Raw genomic sequence first — 12,303 nt, 5'->3', positions numbered from 1 at the left:
AGCACTTCAGCAGTCACGGGCATTCAGCCTCTGATCTTCAGGTAAGCATTCTCCAAGGCGGCCTTCACGACACACGACAGCACAGAGTCGCTGAGCAGAAACTGATAGCCAAGTTCCGCACACATGAGGACGGCCTAAACCGGGATGTTGGATTTATGTCACATTATCAGTAACCCCCATAGCTTGCCTCCTGGGCTTGCAGAATCTCACTAGCTGTCCTGTCTGGAGACAATACACATCTTTTTAACCTGTGTTTAATGCTCCCTCCACCCACATTGTCTGTATCTTTAAGACCTGGCTGGCTTTAGGGATTCGCATTCTAATCAGTATTCCGTAACTTGATTTTGTGTATCTGTGCACTGTTTGAGAGCACATTTCCACTCCATCTGACGAAGGAGCAGCGCTCCGAAAGCTTATGGTATTTGCTACCAAATAAACCTGTTGGATTTTAACCTGGTGTTGTGAGACTTCTTAATGTGTTCACCCCAGTCCAACGCCGGCATCTCCACATCATGCCAATTTATTCACAGCAAGGCCCCACAGGCAGCAAATGAGCGGTGGATAATAAATTAAACGTTTTGTGGTATTGCCTGAGGAAAGACTGAACTCAAGAGTTCTCTGCTCTTTGTAATATGTGACCTTTTACACACACCCAAATTGGCAAGTCAGCTTGCCAGTTGAACACTTCATCTGGACAACGTGTCTCTGACAATGGAGCACTGCCTTGGTGCTGCATTGAAGTGCTTGTTTAGATCCTGTGCTCAAATCCTGAGAATGGCAGCTTGAACCCACAACTTTCTAACTCAAAAGACAATCTTGTGGCCAGTCACTCAAACTGACACTGTTTACATGAGTCCACAGTTCTACCAATGGGGCTAAGAGATTTGGATTTAATTTTCTGAGCACAGGATGCTGGCTTGTGGATACTGGAAACCGCAATTGGAACTTAAACAGTATCATCCAGAATTTCGATTCGCGTTCTCCTGATCTCTGGCTGTGATTTCAACAGAACATCTGTGGAACCTCTGAAGAATTGAGGAGAAGAATTAAAATGGCATTTTCTCCAGCCTGTCCCATCGACAGCCACCAACATTAAAATGGGAGGTCAGGAGAGTTCCCATGGAAATTAGATGTAAGAGGGGGAGCAAAATCACACAGGACCTAGATATGCCAGGTATCCAGGCAGTTTCTGATAGGCTGAATAGAACATCCATCTACCCTGCAGCATGGTCTCTGAGATCAGGCGGCATTGGACGAGACGGATGGCTTCTTCGCTGCAATTCCTGTGCATCTATCTACTTTCTCTACAGTGTTCTGAGCATGGGGAAGAGATTAGCATTCCAATCGTCTTTGGGACAGTAGTGGGACTCACCAAGATCTCCAGCCTGAAAGAACAACAACACTCACAACCTCAACATATAACCACATGAGTATTGCTGAAAAGGAAAACTTTTTGCCTTGCACTCACGAGGACAACCAATGATTGCCAACTTCTTTTCATTGTTGTTCCCTTTGAGATTTGGTTATCTTGCACTTGTGTTCTGCTGAGTGTAAGAAGAAAAGGTTTGACAGCAAGTCTCTTTTTTCAGCACTCTACTGCTTGGTCAATGGGGTAGGTTTTATGGAGGGTCTTTCAGGAAGACAGCATTAAGGTTGAGAAGTTGAGGGGGGAAATTCCAAAGTTGAGGACCTCAGAACTGAAGGCATAGCCACCAATGAGGGCAGCACGGTGGCACAGTGGTTAGCACTGCTGCCTCACAGAGCCAGGGACCCTGGTTTGATTCTCGGCTTGGGTCACTGGCTGTGTGGAGTTTGCATGTTCTCCTTGTCTCTGCGTGGGTTTCCTCCAGGTGCTCCGGTTTCCCCCCACAGTCCAAAGATGTGCAGGTTAGGTGCATTGGCCATGCTGCATTCTCACTCAGTGTACCCGAACAGTTGCCGGAGTGTGGCAACTAGGAGACTTTCACAGTTACTTCATTGCAGTGTTAATGTAAGCCTACTTGTGACACTAATAAATAAATAAACAATGGCAAGCTGAGTAAAATCAATTGCCTAGGCAACCCCCTAAAAAACCTGAAGCATGTGCATCACATTTTTTATAACTGGCCCATGGGACTGACCACTTGCGATGTGGCTGCTCCTTTTTCAGGGGAATATACCTGACAATCCATCTCCTGCTCTCTTCCTCTATTAAGTGTTTAAAATGCTCTCTTAATATGGGTGTTCTCTAAAAATATTTCAATCAAGTGATCCCATTCTGATTCTGAATGAGCCAACAGTTGAGGAGTGGACGTCAGCAGTGACCAGGATCCCTGCCCTGCAGAACTATTGGTGAGGGAGGCTACACAAGGATTTTCAGACCGCAAATTCATCATCTTGTTCTTACTCATTCTCTTTTTGACTTTGTGTGGACCTCCAAATTCCCTCTTTCTCAATCTTCAGGCTTTTGAAACTCAAACTGGGGGCCACTTTGTCACATTTATCTGAGTTATCTCATCTCTTACTTTTTTTAAACAGTGCTACTGCCTTGCTTGTAATCTGAACTGATACTTGTGCAGTACTGAGGGGGTGCCGCACTGTCAAAAGTGCTGTTATGTAAGGTGAGGCCTAGCTTAGAGTGGGGTCTGAACCCTTGTCCCTGTGACTCAGAGGCAAGACTGTTACCAATAAACATTTAATTTGGAGAAAAGCCGGAAGTCTTTCCCTTTAGGCCTAGTTAATATTTATCCTTTAACAAATATGGCTAAAACTACAAGTAAAATGTATGTCTGGTTATTCATTTAATTATTTCTTGAGAAATTTTGTTGTGCACAATTTTTTTGCAACATTTCACTTCATTACAACAGTAAGTGCATTTTGAAATACTTCATCGGTTGTGGAGCACCTTTGGACATTCTGTAAAGGTGCTTTAAGACACGGTCCTTCTGATCTTTTTTATAGCCCTGGGTGTCTTCTAAACTTGGCTTCTCGATTTTAGGAAACCCTAAGCTGGAAGTGAGAAACAGAGCGAAAAACAAAAACAAACTATCAAACATCTTACGTAGCGAGGGGACGGGATCAAGGCTATAGTAAATTAATTCAGAAAGGATGAAGAGAAACACCAAGGTTATTAAATTGAATTTAATGGATAATACAAAGGTGAGTTGTAACGTAGTTTCACACCTGCTATGCCCAACCAAACAAATTTGTGCTGTTGCCATGGCAACATGGGTGAGGCCAAATGAAGGCAAAGCACTGGCAAATTATAGAATCCCTACATCGCAGAAGAAGGCCATTTGGCCCATTGAGTCTGCACTGATTCTCTGAAAAGCATTTTACCCAGCTCCGCTCCCCACTTTGTTCCTGCAATCATGCACATTTAACATGGCTAATCCCCCTAATCTGGATATCCTGGGACACCAAGGGGCAATTTAGCATGGCCAATCCACCTAACCTGCACATCTTTGGACTGTGGGTGAAAACTGGAGCGCCAGGAGAAAACCCATGCAGAGAGAATGTGCAAACTCCACACTGACAGTCACCCAAGGCTGGAATTAACCTGGGTCTCTGACGCTGTGAGCCCACAGTGCTAACTGTGCTGAACGTTGAGCTGTGTCGTGCTGTATTGAGCAGAGTCAATAATGGCCTGAGATCAAATGCCAACACCTCCCTCCCACAGCCCCCTTGCCACATTTCTCAGAATGTCAAAGGGGATAAGAAGACTAACAAAACAAATGGACTACATAGAACAGGAACTCACGAAAAAAAAATTGAAAATCAATTGAAAACATTTTGGTGGCAGAAGGATAAAAATAGGAGAAGGAACGAATTAAGATATGAACATGAGATTAGAAATCAAATCTAAAAGAAGGACTAAAAAGCAAATTAGACCTATTAGAAGTATTTTTTAATAACCTTAAAGTATAATTTGGTAAAATTCAGCCTTGCTATGCGTTGGTATGCATCATCAGCACATCTCATAATACCATGATGGCATCCATGATGATGTGGGTGTACAATTTCCCGATGTATACACCAGGACTGTATTTTACATGTTTTGGCATGTTTTGGCAGGGGTGGGCATGTAAAATAGGACAGGTGCCTACCCGTCACCTTCCCACCCATACCTGAGCTCACCCACATAATTCCGGGGAGGGGGGGGTGGTGGAATTAGCAGCCCACCCACGATATTCAAATAAGTAATCAATGGTCAATTAGGCTTGTTAAGAGCCAATTGACCCTGATAATACACTGCAATGCCATAAAAGGTTTGGTGTGGGCAGCCGGGTGGGAGCAATTTTTTTTTTATCCAAGTTTTTCAAAGTGTAGGACGTAAGTGGGCAAGGGCGAGGGGGATATCTATCTTTGGGAGCTTCCCTTTGCCATTCAGCTGCTTCCTGAAGATCAAACGCACCCCACTTCCTTCCTATCTACTTGCAGCCTTAAATCTATCCCCCCTCAACGTCCCACTGACCTACCAAAACCTTCTCCGTCCAACACCACGGACTTACCTGCTCCGGGGATCCATGGGCCTTCTTATTCTTAGTTGTTGCAATCCTGCCAATGGACACTGATGCAGTCTTGGGCAGGACTACTCCCCCCCCTGCCCTCCCCATTCCTCCCTCCCCCCCGCCTGCCCTCCCCGTTCCTCCCTCCCCGTTCCTCCCTCCCCCCTTCCCATGACCCCTTGTATTATCAACCCCAGGTGTTTTGTGGCAGAATTTAGATATATAAATGAGATGTACAGAACAGGAAAAACAGGACTTGTATTTAGAGAGCACTTTTTGTCAATTAAGTGCTTTTGAAGTCTAGACACTGTTGTATATAGGGAAATGTGGCAGACAATTTGTGCACAGCAAGCTTCCACAAACAGCAAGGAGCAGGTCATCTGGTTCATTGGTGGTGTTGATTGGGGGATAAATATAGACCCAGTCATCAGAAGAATTCTCCTGTTCTTGCAGCACTGTGAAATCTTTGACGTCTCCCTGGGAGGGGTTTAATGGGTCTGAGTTGTCACTATGTGATGGTTCGCCGTGCTTTTAACAAGTTCAAACTGGGATCAGCACAATAGCAGGTGGAGTCATAGCTTCAAGGCTGGACCTTTTCAAGGTCCAATTCCTGATACACATCCTCACTAAGGAGCATGAGTCAGAGATAAAAAATATGGGCTCATTTTGTCCCTTTCTACAGTGTGGCTGCAGACTGGGTCAGAGCTTCACAACTACAAAGGGTCCATCATTGAAACCATCCTCCCCTCCATTGACTCTGTCTACACTTCCCACTGCCTCGGAAGAGCAGTCAGCATAATCAAGGACACCACGCACCCCGGACATTCTCTCTTCCACCTTCTTCCATCGGGAAAAATGTGCCAACGTCTGAGGTCACGTCTCAAGAACAACTTCGCCCCTGCTGCCATCAGACTTTTGAATGGACCGACCTCGTATTAAGTTGATCTTTCTCAACACCCTACCTATGACTGTAACACTACATTCTGCACCCTCTCCTTTCTTTCCCTATGAATGGTATGCTTTGTCTGTATAGCATGCAAGAAACAACATTTTCACTGTATACCAATTAAATTTTAAAAACTATTTCTTTGACACTGAAAATAAGAGAAATGTTTATCTCCAAAGCATTATCTTATACAGGTAAAAGCGGAAGGTGATTGGAAATATTTTGGTGCAACATTTATATTTTAGAAATTTCAAGGAGACCCACTCAAAAACAAATTCCCCCAATCTAAAACTGGAAGAGCAAAAATCCTTATATCAGAAATTAAAGAGAGGCCTGAATGCGGATTTGTTTATTTGGCAATTTATGGAGGCAATGTGACTGAGTCTGACTGGTGGAGTAAATCTTGGACTAAACACCTATTGACAGTGTCAGGAGACAAGTCTGACTACATTCCTTCCACACCCTATGAAGAAAAGACGGCCACTGCTGAGTAAAATGCAGGAATCTTTGGAAGATTCTGGAGAGGTGTTCTGGGTTATTCTTTAACACGTTTATTTAATTTCTTAAAAATTGAAAATATAATCTGCAACATAATGCTGGAAATCTGAATCACAAAGAGAACATGCTGGAAATCCTCACCAGGCCATTCAGCAGCATCAAAAAGAGAAGAAAATCAAGTTAACATTTTGGGTGTAACCCTTTGTCAGAACCAATCTTGTCATTTCTTTTTGTTATTTAATTCTTTACCAGTTCGAACTGATTCATTGCAGTGATCCTCTCGCTTTCTCTCTAATCTCTGTGTGGTAAAATCTTGTTACACCAGGATCAGTCTGGTAGAAAAGGACACTCTGAACATCCCTTCTCTAGCACTTGATCTGTTCTGTTGTCACTATTCATGATGGGTTTGCTTGAACACCATGAAGCCGTCTTGTTGAAGTTACAAAGGAGTCTTTATTAACAGTACTGAATTATGTACATATACATCGAGGGTAAAGGAGAGCTCCCCATACTATTCGTTATATGTTGCTACCTATTGCTAGGCTGGGCTTTAGCTCTAGGTCATGTGCCTTTTTAAATCATGATGTGGAGATGCCGGCGTTGGACTGGGGTAAACACAATAAGAAGTCTCACAACACCAGGTTAAAGTCCAACAGGTTTATTTGGTAGCACAAGACACTAGCTTTCGGAGCGCTGCTCCTTCATCAGGTAAGTGGGAGTTCTGTTCACAAACACGGCATATAAAGACACAAACTCAATTTACAAAATAATGGTTGGAATACGAGTCTTTACAGGTAATCAAGTCTTAAAGGTACAGACAATGTGAGTGGAGAGAGGGTTAAGCACAGGTTAAAGAGATATGTATTGTCTCCAGCCAGGACAGTTAGTGAGATTTTGCAAGCTCAGGCAAGTCGTAGGGGTTACAGATAGTGTGACATGAACCCAAGATCCCGGTTGAGGCCGTCCTCATGTGTGTGGAACTTGGCTATCAGTGGCTGGAGATAATACATATCTCTTTAACCTGCGCTTAACCCTCTCTCCACTCACATTGTCAGTACCTTTAAGACTTGATTACCTGTAAAGACTCGTATTCCAACCATTATTTTGTAAATTGAGTTTGTTTCTTTATATGCCCTGTTTGTGAACAGAACTCCCACTTAACTGATGAAGGAGCAGCGCTCTGAAAGCTAGTGGCTTGTGCTACCAAATACATCTGTTGCCCTTCTTAAATCTCTATGTGGGCGACACTGTACTCAGTCCCATGCTACCCCTTTAGGTACTAGATCCTTATACCATGGGGTGGCATGATGGTGGGACTGCTGCTTCACAGTGCCAGGGACTCGGGTTCGATTCCTGGCTTGGGTCACTATCTGTGCGGAGTCTGCACATTTTCCCCGTGTCTGCGTGGGTTTCCTCTGGGTGCTCTGGCTTCCTCCCAGAGTCCAAAAGACATGCTGGTTAGGTGTATTGACCATGCTAAATTCTTCCTCAGTGTACCCATACAGGAGTGTGGCGACTAGGGGATTTTCGCAGTAACTTCATTGCAGTGTTAATGTAAGCCTACTTGTGACACCAACAAACAAACTTTAAAACACAGTACTAACTGGTTCATTTGGCCTCCCTCTGCACATTCACATTCATCAACCTCTCCTGTGCCCGCAATTAAATCTGTTGTCCTGCCTTTCCTTCTTTTACTGTTAGCTCCTCCCCTGCCCATGCCATTTTTCAACTCTTCCAACATATCAGCCCTCATGCTGCAATACTTATCAATTTTTACCCTGTACTTGCTCCCGATCTCATTTGACTATAGGCGAGCCACCACCCTGCTTCCGGGGTTCTCTCCTACCGCTGCTGCTTTTCTTGACATTTGCGAAGCTGTACCTTCAGTTATTGTTCTCTGACCTTTCAAAAATTCCATCAGTGTACCTGCTTCAAAACCTCACCTCAATGACTTTTCCTAACTTCCTTTTATCCAGTCATCCCGTCTCCAATGTTTTCCATCCTAAGTTCTATAAATATGCCCTTGTCATCTTCCAAACAATCTCTCCTGGAATCTCTTTGGTTTACTTTCTTGAGGTGTTTACAATGACTAAAAGAGGTAGAGTAGACCTTCAGAGAATACCCCATTGACTTTGGAAGATCCCGCCACCAGCCAATGGCAAGCTGTCTCCGCTGCCACATAACATGCCACCCAAATCTCACCCAAAATCTCCTGGCTGGAAGTTTTGGGTCTTGGCATGTTTGTCTGCGTGTTTTTCCTAGCAGTTTCAGAGATTTTCAAGTGATCTCGGGAAGATTTATTTATTATTTCCTTAGGATCTTCCAGACTCCCAAGAAACATTTCCAATAAGCAGACCAGAGGGCCTTCTAGCTGCAGCACCACCTCAACTTCCTCTGATGGAGCTTGTTGCTTATAGATCGGGTTACCACACAGCCAGACACTTTCTTGGTCTCCTTGACCTCAATGGACTTCTCTGAGATCACTGGAGATGTTATGACCTTTGATCCCTGATGCGCGATTAAATCACTCGGGAGGCTAGATTGTACCCGGGAAATAAAGGCTTTTATTACTGACAAGAATGGAGCACACTATATACAATACAATCCCAGACTAAAGGGTCACCAGGCAGTGCAGTGACCTTTATACTTCCCCAGGTAGGCGGAGCCAACTGGAGTGTACCACAGAACAATATCAACAGGTAGAACAGCCCAACCCTAACCCCAACAGTGACAACAGTAACATATCTACAAATACCCATAGTGCTGACCATCCATGGCTCAGCATTCATAGTGGTAACCAACTATGGTTCACCACAATCGCGTTGGTCATTAGCGAAGAGCAGCTTGACCCTGTCCAGGGACAAAGTGGGGATGATACCCACAGTCACTGGTCCTGATATAAGATCACACTCCCGATGTATTCGATACAGAGGAATGGACATGTCCCCTCCTTCAGTCCCCTTTGTAACACCTTGGGACTTACTGCACTCTGTGGTGGGAAGGTCATGCCTTTTCCCAGCAGTACAGTATGGCTGGCTCTGTATCTCTCAGTACCGCTACAGGCTTACTCGCTTTATCCTGGGGAAAGATGACCAGCCCTTCCTTCGGATACAGAATCCTGGTAATTCTCAGAGATTTATTTAACCTCATCCGCACTCTCAGGAGTGACCCTGCAGGGATTCACAGCCACAGTCAGAGCCATAGTCTAGTCTTCTATGCCCTCTGACTGACTCCCATTCTCTGCACAGGGTGTATGTGCCCCAATAAACCCCACTGGCTTTTCAAGAAAGGAGACAAGATATCGAAAGGACTACAGATCACGAACCCACTCAGGCCAACCTATAACACAAACTACGCTGAGAGACTTTGCCATTGCACCTCTCTCACACTCCTCAGCCACCTCATACACCAGCTTTACAGCAGACACCAGCTTTACAGCAGACACCGCAACCTGGAAACCAAGATAGAGTCCATATTCTCAACTTGCGCTCAGGATGCAGACCAGCTGCGAAACACTGCCAAGCAGACGAGACAACGGAACTACGCCATCTGCATGCACACCAAGAACAGGAAACTTGAGAAACTCGGCATCACCACCAGCAGCAACCAAGCCACCCCCGGTACCACAGTAGAAAACAGTACCACTGCAGGGAAGTCCATTGTCACCTTGTCGGACTACACACTTCAACCAGACAAAATCGAAGTTCTCAGCCTCGGGCTCAATTTCTGCCCCACCACCAAAATAGACCCCATTAGTCTCGCTGTGGACACAGAGGAATTAATCAGGCGAATGAGGCTGCAGGAGTTCTTCCACAAACCCCAAGAGGCCAACAGTGAACACAATGAGACAGCCAATGAACCGGAACAGCCAACAGAGGGATCTGCGATGCAGCAAACAAGAGGAAAGAGTCGAATTGCTCTCCTCCGGAAGGCCGCTGCCTTCGACTCAACATGTATGCCCAAGCCGTCAGGAGGTGTGTCAAAGTCAGATTCATCAGCCGCACTCACTGGACAGCCCCGAACGTCACCCAAGCACAACGCAATGCCATCCGCGCTCTCAAGACCAACCGCAACATTGTCATCAAACCAGCAGACAAAGGAGGGGCCACTGTCATACTGAACAGAGCAGATTACTGCAAAGAGGTTGTGGTGAACCATCGTTGGTTCACCACTGGGGTTGTTATTGTGTTACTGTTGGGCTAGGGTGTTGTTGTTATGGGGGTTGTTCTATGTTGTTGGGATAGGGTGTTTACCTGTCCTAAGTGTTATCATGGCACACTCCAGTGGGGTCCCGCCTCCGGTGGCAGGGTATAAGACCCCCTGCTCCGGCAGGACCCCTTCAGTCTGAACGGGTGAATTTGTGTTAGTAGTTTCATTGTTAATGTATTAAAGCCTTCAGTACTAAAGCCTTGTTTCCGGGTGCTCATTGAGGTGCATCAGAGGTGTACCGACAAATGAACAACAAGGAACACTACAACAGTTACCCACAGATCCAACCAAAGAACACACAGATCAACTGAACAGACTGATCAAGACCTCTGATCCCGACCTTCAGAGCACCCTCCGTGCTCTCATCCCACGTACTCCCCGCATTGGAGATCTCTACTGCCTCCTGAAGATACACAAGGCCAACACACCCGGCCGTCCCATCGTATTAGGCAATGGGACCCTGTGTGAGAACATCTCCAGCTACGTTGAGGGCATCCTGCAACCCATTGTACAAAGAACCCGCAGCTTTTGTCGTGACACTACGGACTTCCTACGGAAACTCAGCACACATGGAGCAGTTGAACCAGGAGCATTCCTCGTCACAATGGATGTCTCGGCACTCTACACCAGCATCCCCCACGACGACGGCATTGCTGCAACTGCCTCAGAACTCAATGCCGACAATTGCCAATCTCCACATGCAATTCTACAACTCATCCGCTTCTTCCTGGATCACAATGTCTTCACCTTCAATAACCAATTCTTCATTCAGACACATGGAACAGCCATGGGGACCAAATTTGTACCTCTTCATGCACAGGTTCGAACAAGACCTCTTCACCGCACAGGACGTTCAACCGATGCTATACACTAGATACATCAATGACATTTTCTTCCTTTGGACTCATGGTGAACAATCACTGAAACAACTATATGATGACATCGACAAGTTCCATCCCACCATCAGACTCACCATGGACTACTCTCCGGAATCGGTTGCATTCTTGGACACACGCATCTCCATCAAGGACGGTCACCTCAGCACTTCAGTACCGCAAGCCCACGGATAGCCTCACGATGCTCCACTTCTCCAGCCTAAACATGTTAAAGAAGCCATCCCCTACAGTCAAGCCCTCTGCTCAGATGAGGAGGATCGCAACAGAACCTAGACGCTGAAAGATGCCCTCTTAAGAACAGGATATGGCGCTCGACTCATCGATCGACAGTTCTGACGCACCACAGCGAAAAACCGCACCGACCTCCTCAGAAGAAATACAGGACAAGGCGGACAGAGTACCCTTCGTCGTCCAGTACTTCCCCGGAGTGGAGAAGCTACGATATCTTCTCCGGAGCCTTCAACATGTCATCGATGAAGACGAACATCTTGCCAAGGCCATCCCTACACCCCGCACAACCTCAAACAGACCATTGTCCGCAGCAAACTACCCAGCCTTCAGGAGAACAGTGACTACAACATCACACAACCCTGCCACAGCAATCTCTGCAAGACGTGCTGGATCATCGACACAGATGCCATCATCTCACATGAGAACACCATCTACTAGGTACACGGTACCTACTCTTGCGACTCAGCCAACATTGTCTACCTGATACACTCCAGGAAAGGATGTCCCGAGGCATGGTACATTGGTGAGACCATGCAGACGCTACGACAACGGATGAATGAACATCATTCGACAATCACCAGGCAGAAATGTTCCCTTCCAGTCAGGGAACCCTTCAGCAGTCAACGACATTCAACCTCTGATCTTTGGGTAAACATTCTCCAAGGAGGCCTTCACGACACACGACAATGCAGAATCGCCGAGCAGAAACTGATAGCCAAGTTCCGCACACATGAGGACGGCCTCAACCGGGATCTTTGGTTCATGTCACACTATCTGTAACCCCCACGACTTGCCTGGGCTTGCAAAATCTCACTAACTGTCCTGGCTGGAGACAATTCACACCTCTTTGACCTGTGCTTGGCCCTCTCTCCACTCACATTGTCTGTACCTTTAAGACTTGATTACCTGTAAAGACTCACATTCCAACCATTATCTTGTAAATTGAGTTTGTGTCTATGTATGCCCTGTTTGTGAACACAACTCTTCACTCACCTGAAGAAGGAGCGAGACTCCGAAAGCTTGTGCTACCAAATAA

The sequence above is a fragment of the Mustelus asterias genome, chromosome 17 (assembly GCF_964213995.1).
Source record: "Mustelus asterias chromosome 17, sMusAst1.hap1.1, whole genome shotgun sequence".
Taxonomy (NCBI): domain Eukaryota; kingdom Metazoa; phylum Chordata; class Chondrichthyes; order Carcharhiniformes; family Triakidae; genus Mustelus; species Mustelus asterias.
The sequence above is the reverse complement of the archived record's forward strand: the minus strand, read 5'-3'. Positions refer to the sequence as shown.